Source organism: Borostomias antarcticus, assembly GCF_949987555.1.
Source record: "Borostomias antarcticus genome assembly, contig: scaffold_65, whole genome shotgun sequence".
NCBI lineage: Eukaryota > Metazoa > Chordata > Actinopteri > Stomiiformes > Stomiidae > Borostomias > Borostomias antarcticus.
Window position 1 is genome coordinate 111,017 of NW_028176587.1, and position 11,484 is coordinate 122,500.

The following is an 11,484-nucleotide window of genomic DNA, read 5'->3' on the forward strand; positions in this document are numbered from 1 at the left end:
TGTGCACTAAAACAGCCGCTCCGAGACCCTCCTGAAGAGGTGTTTTCGGAGCGGTCACAACCGATTTCTAGGGCGCTCCAGTTGTGTGAAACCGCCCGTTCTCGGACGGACGCAACATGTTTGACCTAAAAAAAGACCCGTAGTCAGATGCGCTGTGCATTGTGGGGCGCACTGTTTGTTTACTCTCCAGTGGAGTGCGAGCTAGCTAGCGAGCTAGCGCAAAGGTGATGAGGGACTGAATAACTGAAATATTATAACTGAAATAACCGAAATAAGAGGACAAGAGACATGAATAAGCACTAGTGCTATGAGCAACAGGCGTTGTAACATCTCCATGTTTACTTCATCTCCAACGTTAGCAGCATACCTAGGCTAGTGCTTAGGCTAGTGCTAAAACTAACTGTCCCAAATGCTCTGGCAACGTCTGTGAAAGTTCCCATGTTCATTTGGTCAATGAGTAGGCTGTGCTAGGTAGGCAGTTGGCACTACTAGCTAGCTAAGCTATTATTGCTAAAATTAGCCATCTTATTAGATTCTGCAAAACTTCAGATGTCTATCACAGGCTGGACAGTCATATCAATGTCTCTTCTGTGTGCAGTATTTCTGTCTCTTTCACTTGGTTAATTGTCCTGTCTCTCCCTCCAGCCCAGGTGGCCTATGGGCTCTGGCACATCCAAACTGGAAGGTGCCAGAAACTGGGAAAAACTTGAGGTGATGATGCAGGCGAAGGGCGAGAGGAGACATGAGGACCAGTACAGAGAACAGGTATGGAGACCAGAGTAGAACCAGGATGTTACTGTTATACTAGCACAGAACAGTGAAGATTAGCACAGACCAGCATATTCATGGGTTTCAAATGTAGTCCTAGACCTGCCATATTGGGGACCAACACAGGTGTTTCAATTTATCTTATGCAGTAGAACTAATTCATTAATTTGAAACACCTGTGTTGGTCCGGCAGGTGTAGGACTACATTTGAAACCCATGAATACGTGCAGACCAGGTACTCTATAGCCGGGCACTTGGTCTAGACTTTATCTTAATATTATTTTAAATATTATTTTAGACCACCTACTTTATTATTTTTTATCTTATTTTAGACCACCTACCTTGGGGCCCGAACATGGGACTCCACGCCACATCGTCCACAAACCACAGCATGCGACGCCAGTTCTTATGGTTGGTGTTTGTTTTTTCTGACCTGTTCACATTTTTTTTAATTATATATACTTATCAAAGACCAATTCTTTCAGCCATTTACAAAGTCAAATTTATTTTGAATTCTGTGTTTTAGATCGGCCATGACGTCTTGGGGCTACACACAACCCCCCAGGTTATTCTGCTTTTGTTGTACAGCCATCAGACTACTGTACACCTGAGTTGTGTGCACAGTTGTGTACAGTTACAGTACCAGTCAAAAGATTGGACACCTTTGCATTCTACTGGATGAGAAGGTGTCCAAACTATTGATTGTTACTGTACATGCCATCTGTCTAGAGTATTTATATAGCCTACCATGTCTAGTGTCCATCTCCATAATGTCATATGCTGTTCATAGTGTACTATATGTATGCTGATATATGTTATGTACTGTATGTTCGTTATGCTGCTTTTGAACATTTTCTTTACTGTACCTGTCTCCTCTTACGAGTATTGCATTAATCTGTGTTATATTGATGTGCTACTTTAAATAAAATTAAAAAAAAGTTCACACATCTGTTCTCATTTATTGCATGCATTATTAGCAATATTACATGCATTAGCATAGCAACGTATAGAGCGCATTAGCATGCAGTGTGTGGGGAGGGTGGTGCAGTGTGAGCAGCAAGCCACCAACGCACTGACGGAGGACGTAGGGCCGCCGAGTTGGTCCTCAGCGGGCCGCTGGCTGCCCACTGATGATCTGCTAGCTGGGCAGAGTCCCCCTGGCGCACAGTGTAATGGGCCTGCAACTTTTAGAGGATTGGAATTTTCTGGCCACAGGTTGGGTTTCTTTCACTGGAGACACAGAGTGTGGATGTGTGCAGCACACGCATCGGCTCCACAAACTCCTCTGCCTTCCTGAAGTCCCCTGTGTTCATGCTGTTGACTCCACATAAGATGATGTTTACTTTAGTTTATGTGGCATCTGATCTGGCATTTTATTTGAACATGTATGTTTTTATATGTTTGTGACACAACTTGTCCTTCACTATTATCAACTGTAATGTTCGTGCTAGGATATACGAGTTTAACATAAATGTTTGTTTTTATAGGCCCATTGGCGTATCACTTATCACCCAATTGAATTGGTTTCGGTGTAGGTAGGGGAGAGCCGGTTCAAAAGTCGTATTTGTTGGTTTGATTCCATCTACAACGAAAATAAGATAGAGATTCCACATTTTATGACACACAACTTGTCCTTCACTATTATCAACTGTAATGTTCGTGTCCTATCTCTGTTTTTTGGGCATGTAATTCTCGTTACTTTCAACAAATGTATTATTAGACATAATATCATACAAATATATAGCCTTCCTGAGCTGCCTGCCTGATGGTCTCAGGGCTAAAGAGACCGCGCGTCGTTTTCCTCACCCTAACTAACCCCCCCAACCCCCACGAAATTCAAATTAGTTTGAGCATACATTGACATGCAAATATGCCGTCTGTCTGCGGGTAGCGAATGTCAAAGGACAGGGAGCAACTTTATATTACAGCCAACTCTGTGATAAGCTGATGTGTACTTTTTTTTACATTTTATGACACACAACTTGCACACGTCTTCACTATTATCAACCATATCATAATAATATATAGCCTTCAATGACCTACAGAGCTGCCTGTCTGATGGTCTCAGGACTAAAGAGACCGCGCGTTTTCCTATTGACGCGCTGTCAATGAAAGAAAATACAATGGATATACAGGATATTTAGGTTTTGTGTTTATGTAGGCCTATACAGTAGGTTAAGCTATTTGTGTTCATAAGGTAACGTCATTGTAAATGAAAGTAGCTAATAATCCAAGACTGAACAGGGGGTGTGACAAAAGTTAGCCTGTAGATGTGCTAAGAACATTGCATATGTTTGCAAACTAAAACAAGTGAACACAATTCCACAATCGAAAAATGCTTATGAGACCATTATTTTATACGTTTTATAGGCCTTCACTTTATGTCCTTCACTATTATCAACTCTAATGTTCGTGCTAGGATATAAGAGTTTAACATAAATGTTTGTTTTATAGGCCTATCGGCGTATCACTTATTACCCAATTGAATTGGTTTCGGTGTAGGTAGGGGAGAGCCGGTTCAAAAGTCGTATTTGTTGGTTTGATTCCATCTACAACGAAAATAAGATAGAGATTCCACATTTTATGACACACAACTTGTCCTTCACTATTATCAACTGTAATGTTCGTGTCCTATCTCTGTTTTTTGGGCATGTAATTCTCGTTACTTTCAACAAATGTATTATTAGACATAATATCATACAAATATATAGCCTTCCTGAGCTGCCTGCCTGATGGTCTCAGGGCTAAAGAGACCGCGGGTCGTTTTCCTCACCCTAACTAACCCCCCCAACCCCCACGAAATTCAAATTAGTTTGAGCATACATTGACATGCAAATATGCCGTCTGTCTGCGGGTAGCGAATGTCAAAGGACAGGGAGCAACTTTATATTACAGCCAACTCTGTGATAAGCTGATGTGTACTTTTTTTTACATTTTATGACACACAACTTGCACACGTCTTCACTATTATCAACCATATCATAATAATATATAGCCTTCAATGACCTACAGAGCTGCCTGTCTGATGGTCTCAGGACTAAAGAGACCGCGCGTTTTCCTATAGACACGCTGTCAATGAAAGAAAATACAATGGATATACAGGATATTTAGGTTTTGTGTTTATGTAGGCCTATACAGTATGTTAAGCTATTTGTGTTCATAAGGTAACGTCATTGTAAATGAAAGTAGCTAATAATCCAAGACTGGAACCAGGGGGTGTGACAAAAGTTAGCCAGTAGATGTGCTAAGAAAATTGCATATGTTTGCAAACTAAAACAAGTGAACACAATTCCACAATCGAAAAATGCTTATGAGACCATTATTTTATACGTTTTATAGGCCTTCACTTTATGTCCTTCACTATTATCAACTCTAATGTTCGTGCTAGGATATAAGAGTTTAACATAAATGTTTGTTTTATAGGCCTATCGGCGTATCACTTATTACCCAATTGAATTGGTTTCGGTGTAGGTACTCCTGGAATCAAGACTCATTGTTTCATGTCCAGTGATACCAATTTGATGAGGCTGGGTGATAAGGTGGGCGGGCGTGGGCGGGGCTGTTATCACTGATCATGAGGCATGGAGAGCTATAAATTAGTCCTCAGATTATGGACTCCTCACTGCGTTGAGCAGTTGGTCGGTGGGCAAAACGTATTGGGCGGTATACGTATACCTGCATTTACAATCATGCTAACTAAACGTTATACAGCAGCTGAAGTGCTGTCTGCATTACAAAACATTGATGAAAATGAATCGGGAGGAGAGGAGTGTGAGGAGACGGATGGAGGTGCTGAGCGGGAAGTTGACCTAAACCTATCCCTTGAATCTGATTCAGGTTCAGAATCAGAAAATGACAGTGGGGCTGAGGTTGCATTTCAACAGAGTGGAAAAGATGGTACACTGTGGTCCGAAATACCTGTTGGCAACACTCGGGGCAGAGCCCAAGGGGTCAATATAATGCGAGAAGCCCCAGGGCCGACACGTTATGCTAAGGACAGCATTACAACGGCATTGAGCAGTTTACTGTGTTTGGTTGACACAGAAATGCTGGACAATATTCTAAAGTACACAGAGGCCGAAGCTGGCCGAAATAATGCCGACGAGTTCCACCTGACTATGGATGAATTAAAAGCATTTGTGGGACTCGTCTATCTGAGAGGCATTACTGGTGGTAAAAGCATGAATTTGGAGGAGTATTGGTCCACGGAGTTGGGAAATCCCATGTTCAAGGAGACCCTGTCTCGTCAGAGATTCAGAGATATCATGCGATATCTTCGTTTTGATGACAAAACCACAAGGACTGCCCGGCTTGTGGATGACAAATTTGCCATGATATCTGAGATATTTGGCCTATTTGTGAAAAACTGCATTACTTCGTACACGCCCGGAGAGAGCATAACTGTAGACGAACAGCTGTTCCCTACCAAGGCACGCTGTCGTTTCACCCAGTACATGGCCAATAAGCCTGATAAATTTGGCATAAAATTCTGGGTAGCCGCAGATGTGGCAACAAAATACATGTTAAACATGTATCCATATTTGGGCAAAGATGGCAACCGACCAGCTGGTCAGAGATTATCAGACAATGTGGTGATGCGTCTGATGGAGCCTTTCTTGGATAAGGGAAGAAATGTAACAACGGACAATTTCTTCACCTCGTTGCCGCTGGCTAAAAATCTGTTTGGGCGCAAAACCACAATTGTTGGTACTATGAATAAAATCAGACGGGAGATGCCCCCATGTACACAGGCACAGTCTGAAAGATTTTCCACCAAGGTGATGAGTGCTGGAGAGGCCACGCTCACGATTTATCAAGCGAAACCAAAGAAAAATGTATGCATCCTGAGTACGATGCATCGGGCAGTTTCCATTGTTGAGGGCACAAAGAAACTGCCCAGTACTGTTGCGCACTACAATGCGACAAAATGTGGCGTGGATGTCATGGACCAGATGGCACGGCTGTATTCGGTCAAAGGAGGGACCCGCCGTTGGCCTGTCGCTGTGTTCTACAACATCCTAGACCTGGCTGCAATTAATGCACATATTCTGTACAAGGAGTGCACGGGCGTCAACATACCTAGACGAAAATTCATTTTTGAGTTGGTCAAGGAGTTGTGCGCACCCATGAGGATGGCCAGAGCTGCGCGGGCAGCAAGTGCAACACCAGCACGTAGGCAACTTGTATTGCCTGAAACACCCTCCCCATCTGCTAAAAGGAAAAGATGTCAAGTCCGCCAATGTGCAGGGAACAAAACTTGTGACATCTGCTTCTCTTGTAAGCGACTGGTCTGTGGCAAATGCTCAAAAAATGCACCACCGATGTGCAGGGAATGCTAACTTTGGCAAATATAACGTTAGCCTACAGAGAGCAAAGGCAACTGGTCTGTGGCGAATGCTCTAAAATGCACCACTGATGTGCAGGGAACGCTAACTTTGGCAAATATAGCCTACAGAGAGCAAAGGCAACTGGTCTGTGGCGAATGCTCTAAAATGCACCACTGATGTGCAGGGAACGCCAACTTTGGCAAATATAGCCTACAGGGAACAAAGGCCTCTGGTTAGTGCATGTCCATCTTAGCTAGTTTAGCTAGCTAGCTACCCCCGGACCCTAACCCTAACCTAACCCTCACATTAACCTTATCCTAACCTGCGATATTTTACCGTTAGCACTCGTTGCTCGGAACTAGCCTTTTTTATCTATTTATTATTATTTTATTTGGTTCCCATTTTTTGTAAACAAGCAAGCACTATGGCGCGTTCCAGGCAACCCGTAACCCGTGTTTTTCCAACCTTCTAGATGTGAAAATGCACTGGAATGGCAGTCAAACAAGATGGCAGCCCCCATGGGAACAGCGACAAAGATAACTTTAGGGCAACGTAAAGTAAATTTGTACGTTGTAATCAAAATAATACAAACGATTATGCACTACAACCTGCTATGTGTATGTGATGATGCCAAAATATGTTGACAAGAGATAGCTAGTGCCAGCTAGCTAACATTAAGGTAAACCTGAACTTGACCACGCAAACGGCGAAAAGTCGATGATGTCAATAACGTACGATTTCTTAGCATAACGAATTTAGGCATAATGTTTAGCTTGCCAGCTCTGACAGTGTAAATCTAAAGTCAGTCGTAATTTACGGGCTCAAAATACTATGTGAAGCGTGACATTATTAAAAAATAAAGTGTCAACTTAATCAGATTATTGTTTGTGTCAATTTATTTTTCTGTACAATACAACTGTGCTCATGTGTCACACTCTTGTTTGTAGCCCTCTGCAACCCCCACCCATACAACAGTATACTACAACAAAATAACATTGGTTGGATAGGCTAATAATAGCCTAATAAAAAACTGTTTGAGCTAGCTAACGTTACCTACCATTAGCTCAACCGGGACAGTTTCCAGTTAGCGATGAGAGGCAAAGTCCCAAGCCCAGTTGATAGCCTCCATCGTGGGATGAGGGTTGTGCAATTGTTCACAATCCAGTTTCATACACCCAACGTTAGGCTAGCTAAGCTAGCTAGCAAGCAAGCAGTTGCAAAGTTGCAAAAATGATGCGGGGGGCAATATCTCTCGCTAGCTATGCATGCCGTATTATATTATTTTAAGAGTTGGCCCCAAAACACAAAAACGTTAATTTGAAGTTAAAAGCAAACAAAAGCTGGGGCCGTATATAAACTAGGTCGTCTCATTCATGACGGCGACAGGCACTAGCCTGGCAGACTGCATCGAATAGTTATCAAACAAGCTTGGGAACTAACGTTAGCTGGCATAATCCAATAATTCCCCCAAAAGAACCCCTCCACTGCACAAGCTGTTTACCAAACCTAGCTAATAAGCACAAGCTACTGAGTGCAACGTTAGCCCTGCTAACGGAGAGAACGGATTTGGAGGAGATTGTTGCAGCTGGTGCTAAATGAGGCAAAGGAACATGTCAAATAGAATACAACAAAAATGCGGAAACTGTATTCAATCACTTCTTCTTACGGCCAGTGTCGATGCAACTATTACTGCCCTCCACAGAATGTTGCTACATAATAACACAATGCGATAAAAACCCTCCCAAATATTATATATTTATTTAGTATAATATATATCTATATATCATAATACATGTTAAGAAAAATGCCTTTCTGCTCAAATTCCCAAAATAATAACTAATGTGGTAAAACTGCAACACAAGCCTACCCCAGCGGCTTGGCTAAATCCGACCGGGCCTGAGTAAACATGGAATTCATCCATAAATCCATCTATAAATTGCTCAATAGGTGAATAGTCCTACATCATACTGCGCCAATGTGTTCTTATTTTTCAAGTGTTATCAGTGATATGCTTTCTATTTGATAATAGGGCTTGGGAAAACGTAGTCCCAGACACGACCATCTTATTTCTAGACAGGTGTATCTATTTGTAGCCCAAGCCGAAACACACACACGAGCGCCATCTAGCGGCCATTGTGTGTCAATAACAGCCTCCCATTCTAAAGACTGCGGGGGCATTTGACCCACCCCCCAGCTATGCTGGTAAGTTTCAAATGCTTGGCGCTGCTAGTGTTAATCACCTTTATAACAAGGTACAACTTGTAAGGATTGTGCATTGGTGGATTGAGCAGCACAGCTAAACTTGTGGGTAGCGCCCCCACAAAACATTTGCCTAAATCGACATTTTCAAAAAATTATTCTTTAGACTATGTCATACAAAACAAAAAATGGGTAACACTCACGACTAGATTCCCTTACAACCTCAAATTAAAAAATTCAACTCTCACCCTGCCATGGCGTAAGGTTTTCTGGTCCAGGAGCCGACAAAATGCCAATCTAGAGCTGCCTGGTGCAGCATTCTTCAGGTCCTGAAAGGCCTGGAACACCTCGGCATCAAAGATGGTGCCAGTGGCCATACTGGCTGTGGCGGGCCAGTATCCACTCAGCTGGATGTCTGCCAATCCAGGACACCAGTGCGCAGAACAGGTGCTGCAACTGACATCTGGCAGAGTGAGATCATATCGTCCTGGAAAAAAATAGAATTCAAATCATGAGAAGAAACATTCAAAGCTAAGGTCAAATTGCAGGGCAATTGCATGTCTTAAGTAGGAAAGGTTACATTTGATTTATGGCCTCATACCTACCTTTCATGTTGATAAAAACGATTTCTCTGCCAGGACTTAGCATGATAGCCGATGGAGAACAGGTGCAGATGCTCTGTGGCAATCTCATGGGCAAAATTCGAGCTATAGAGGTGAGACAAATGCATAAGTGAGGAAATGGCCAATATTTAAAAAGAGAAAACACACACACAATATACATTAACACAATATACTGTATACATGTGCATACATACACACACCTTACACACCATATACACACCTTGTGAGTTGTGGCTGTAGTTACCCTCCTTTACCTGCACCACTACAGTAGGAGGTACAGGTAAGTAGTAGCCACAGATCATAGACCTGCGATTGTGCAGTGCCAATGAACTGTGGACTTCACAGTCACAGTTCTCACAGAGCAGTGGTGAAGGCAAGCACTCCTTGCACTCCACCACTGCATCTGCCACAGATGACATGTGGAATGGCCTCTGCTGCCAGGGCATTGAGGAGGAGCTGAGGTCTTGCCTCTTTCCACCTCTCTGTCGCCATATGACTTCTGGTGGCCCAGTCATTGGAAGCAGTTGGCTCGGGGGACTCGGGGACCTGCACCTCAGCTCCTTGGAGCTCCTGAAGCAGTGCGTCTATTTGGGAAAACATCAAAGATGTTTGTTCATCTCAGTGTCCCAAACCATATTTTGCATTTTTGTCATGCCATCACCAACAAACATCACTTCACCACTTGTATATAGAATGAATTGATCATACACTAAAGGGAGTTGTACGGACCCTTATATTTTCAAAGCTGCATATTGCATTAGAAAATATACTCAGTTATAATGTCTTAAGTGTGTTAAATGCTTGTTGAGCACTAGGGGAATACTGGATATTGTCTGACCTGCAGCTGAACTCCTTGTTACGTCCCAGTGCTCGGTCACTGGTGGACTTAATAGGCCTACTTCAGCTGCAACACATTAAAATGGCAATCAAATTTTACAGGATTACAATTGTTATTTATTTGTCAAAAGAACAACTGACAAGTGTGAGGTAGGAGCAGTCACTGGTAATACAACAAATGACTAACAAAAAGATCCATCTCAAAATGTTATAACCAACCTTCTTGAAAACCGCTGGTTAGAGGTCTCCCCTCACGGTTCCTCTTACTCCGGCGAGGCCGAGCAGCAGGAGCTGGGGTACAGTCAATAAAGCTGTCCCCAAGAAGCAGTGCAGCTTCCAATATATTTTCATTGGCATAGCCTGCCATTTCTGGTTTGGTCTGGTCTCCTCTCCTCTCCAGGATCAGTATTTGTCTTGTAAATAGTTGTATTGCGCGCCAATTTTGACAGAGCTTTAAACCAACGCGCCAATTTTGACAGGGCTCTAAACCAAACGTGTCCATGGTAACAGCGAGCTCCACCAATCAAAGACGGGGGTGTGTACTTAAGGATTGTGGGTAGTGTAGCCTGCCGGCTCTGGTGTAGTTTTTTTCAAAATGAGGTTTATATCATACGGATTGTGGCTTCTATTACACAGACCTGTGGCCACGATTCACCAGACAGCCAGTTGGCTTGGTTACATGCTTAAAACTCTTATATGGGGGTTTTCTGAAACATCAGCGGTCTGAGCGGAGTAAATGAATGCCCATTCTACTACGTGATCTTTGTAACGTGTAAGGTGCATATACAGGAGTGTGCAACATCATGATTGATATGTCAGGCGATAAGACAGACACAACTTATGATTTTGATCTTTATTATCTTTATTCATGGGTAGTATTTGTCTCATGTAGGCTTGTAACGGCACAGCAAACGCTGCCTGTGTCTAGCCGACTGACGCACTTCCCCAGCCAGGCAGGGGTTCCATCTCTCACCAGCCAGCAGTTGGGCTGGTTCGGCTAACCCTAGTTAGCTAGACACTACGTAAATTTGCCAAATTGATTAAATACGACACACACAACATAAAACTGCCTATAACTAGTTGAATCTTGATGTTAGTAAGATATCTCCGAATTTAATATATATATATTTTCAGTCCAGTCCTCCTATTTAATGTGTACAAATGCAGAAAAAGCAGACGCGACGCGGATTTGGTAGTCACGTGATTTCGGGCTGTACACCCAACACGGTTGCAATGTAAAAGAACTGGGCGTTAAATGGCACGCGAAACGATTAAAATGCGTTGACATGACACGCGAAATTACTTTAAATTGGCGTGCTATTTATACGCCTTTTGGTGAGACCAGGCTGGTGTGAGAGAGTTTATGACAGCAGACCCCAAACACACTGATTAACCTAACCTAACCCTAACCCCTAACCCTAACCCCTAACCCTAACCCCTAACCCCTAACCCTAACCCTAACCCCTAACCCCAAACACTGATTTACCAGGTTAACCAGGTCTGTCCCACTGAGATCAAACAAGGCAAGGGAGACCTGGCCAGGAGAGGCAGCACAGTTTCATAGACACAAATACACAACATACAGATTAAAAACGAATTTGACAATCAAGTAAATCAGTTCAAACTGATGCTGAAGCGAACACGGCGTTGTTGTTGTTTACGTAACGTTGCATTTGAGTCATTTCTCAAGGCTTTTACACAAGTAGACCCAGCCGGTAGCCTAGCAGCTG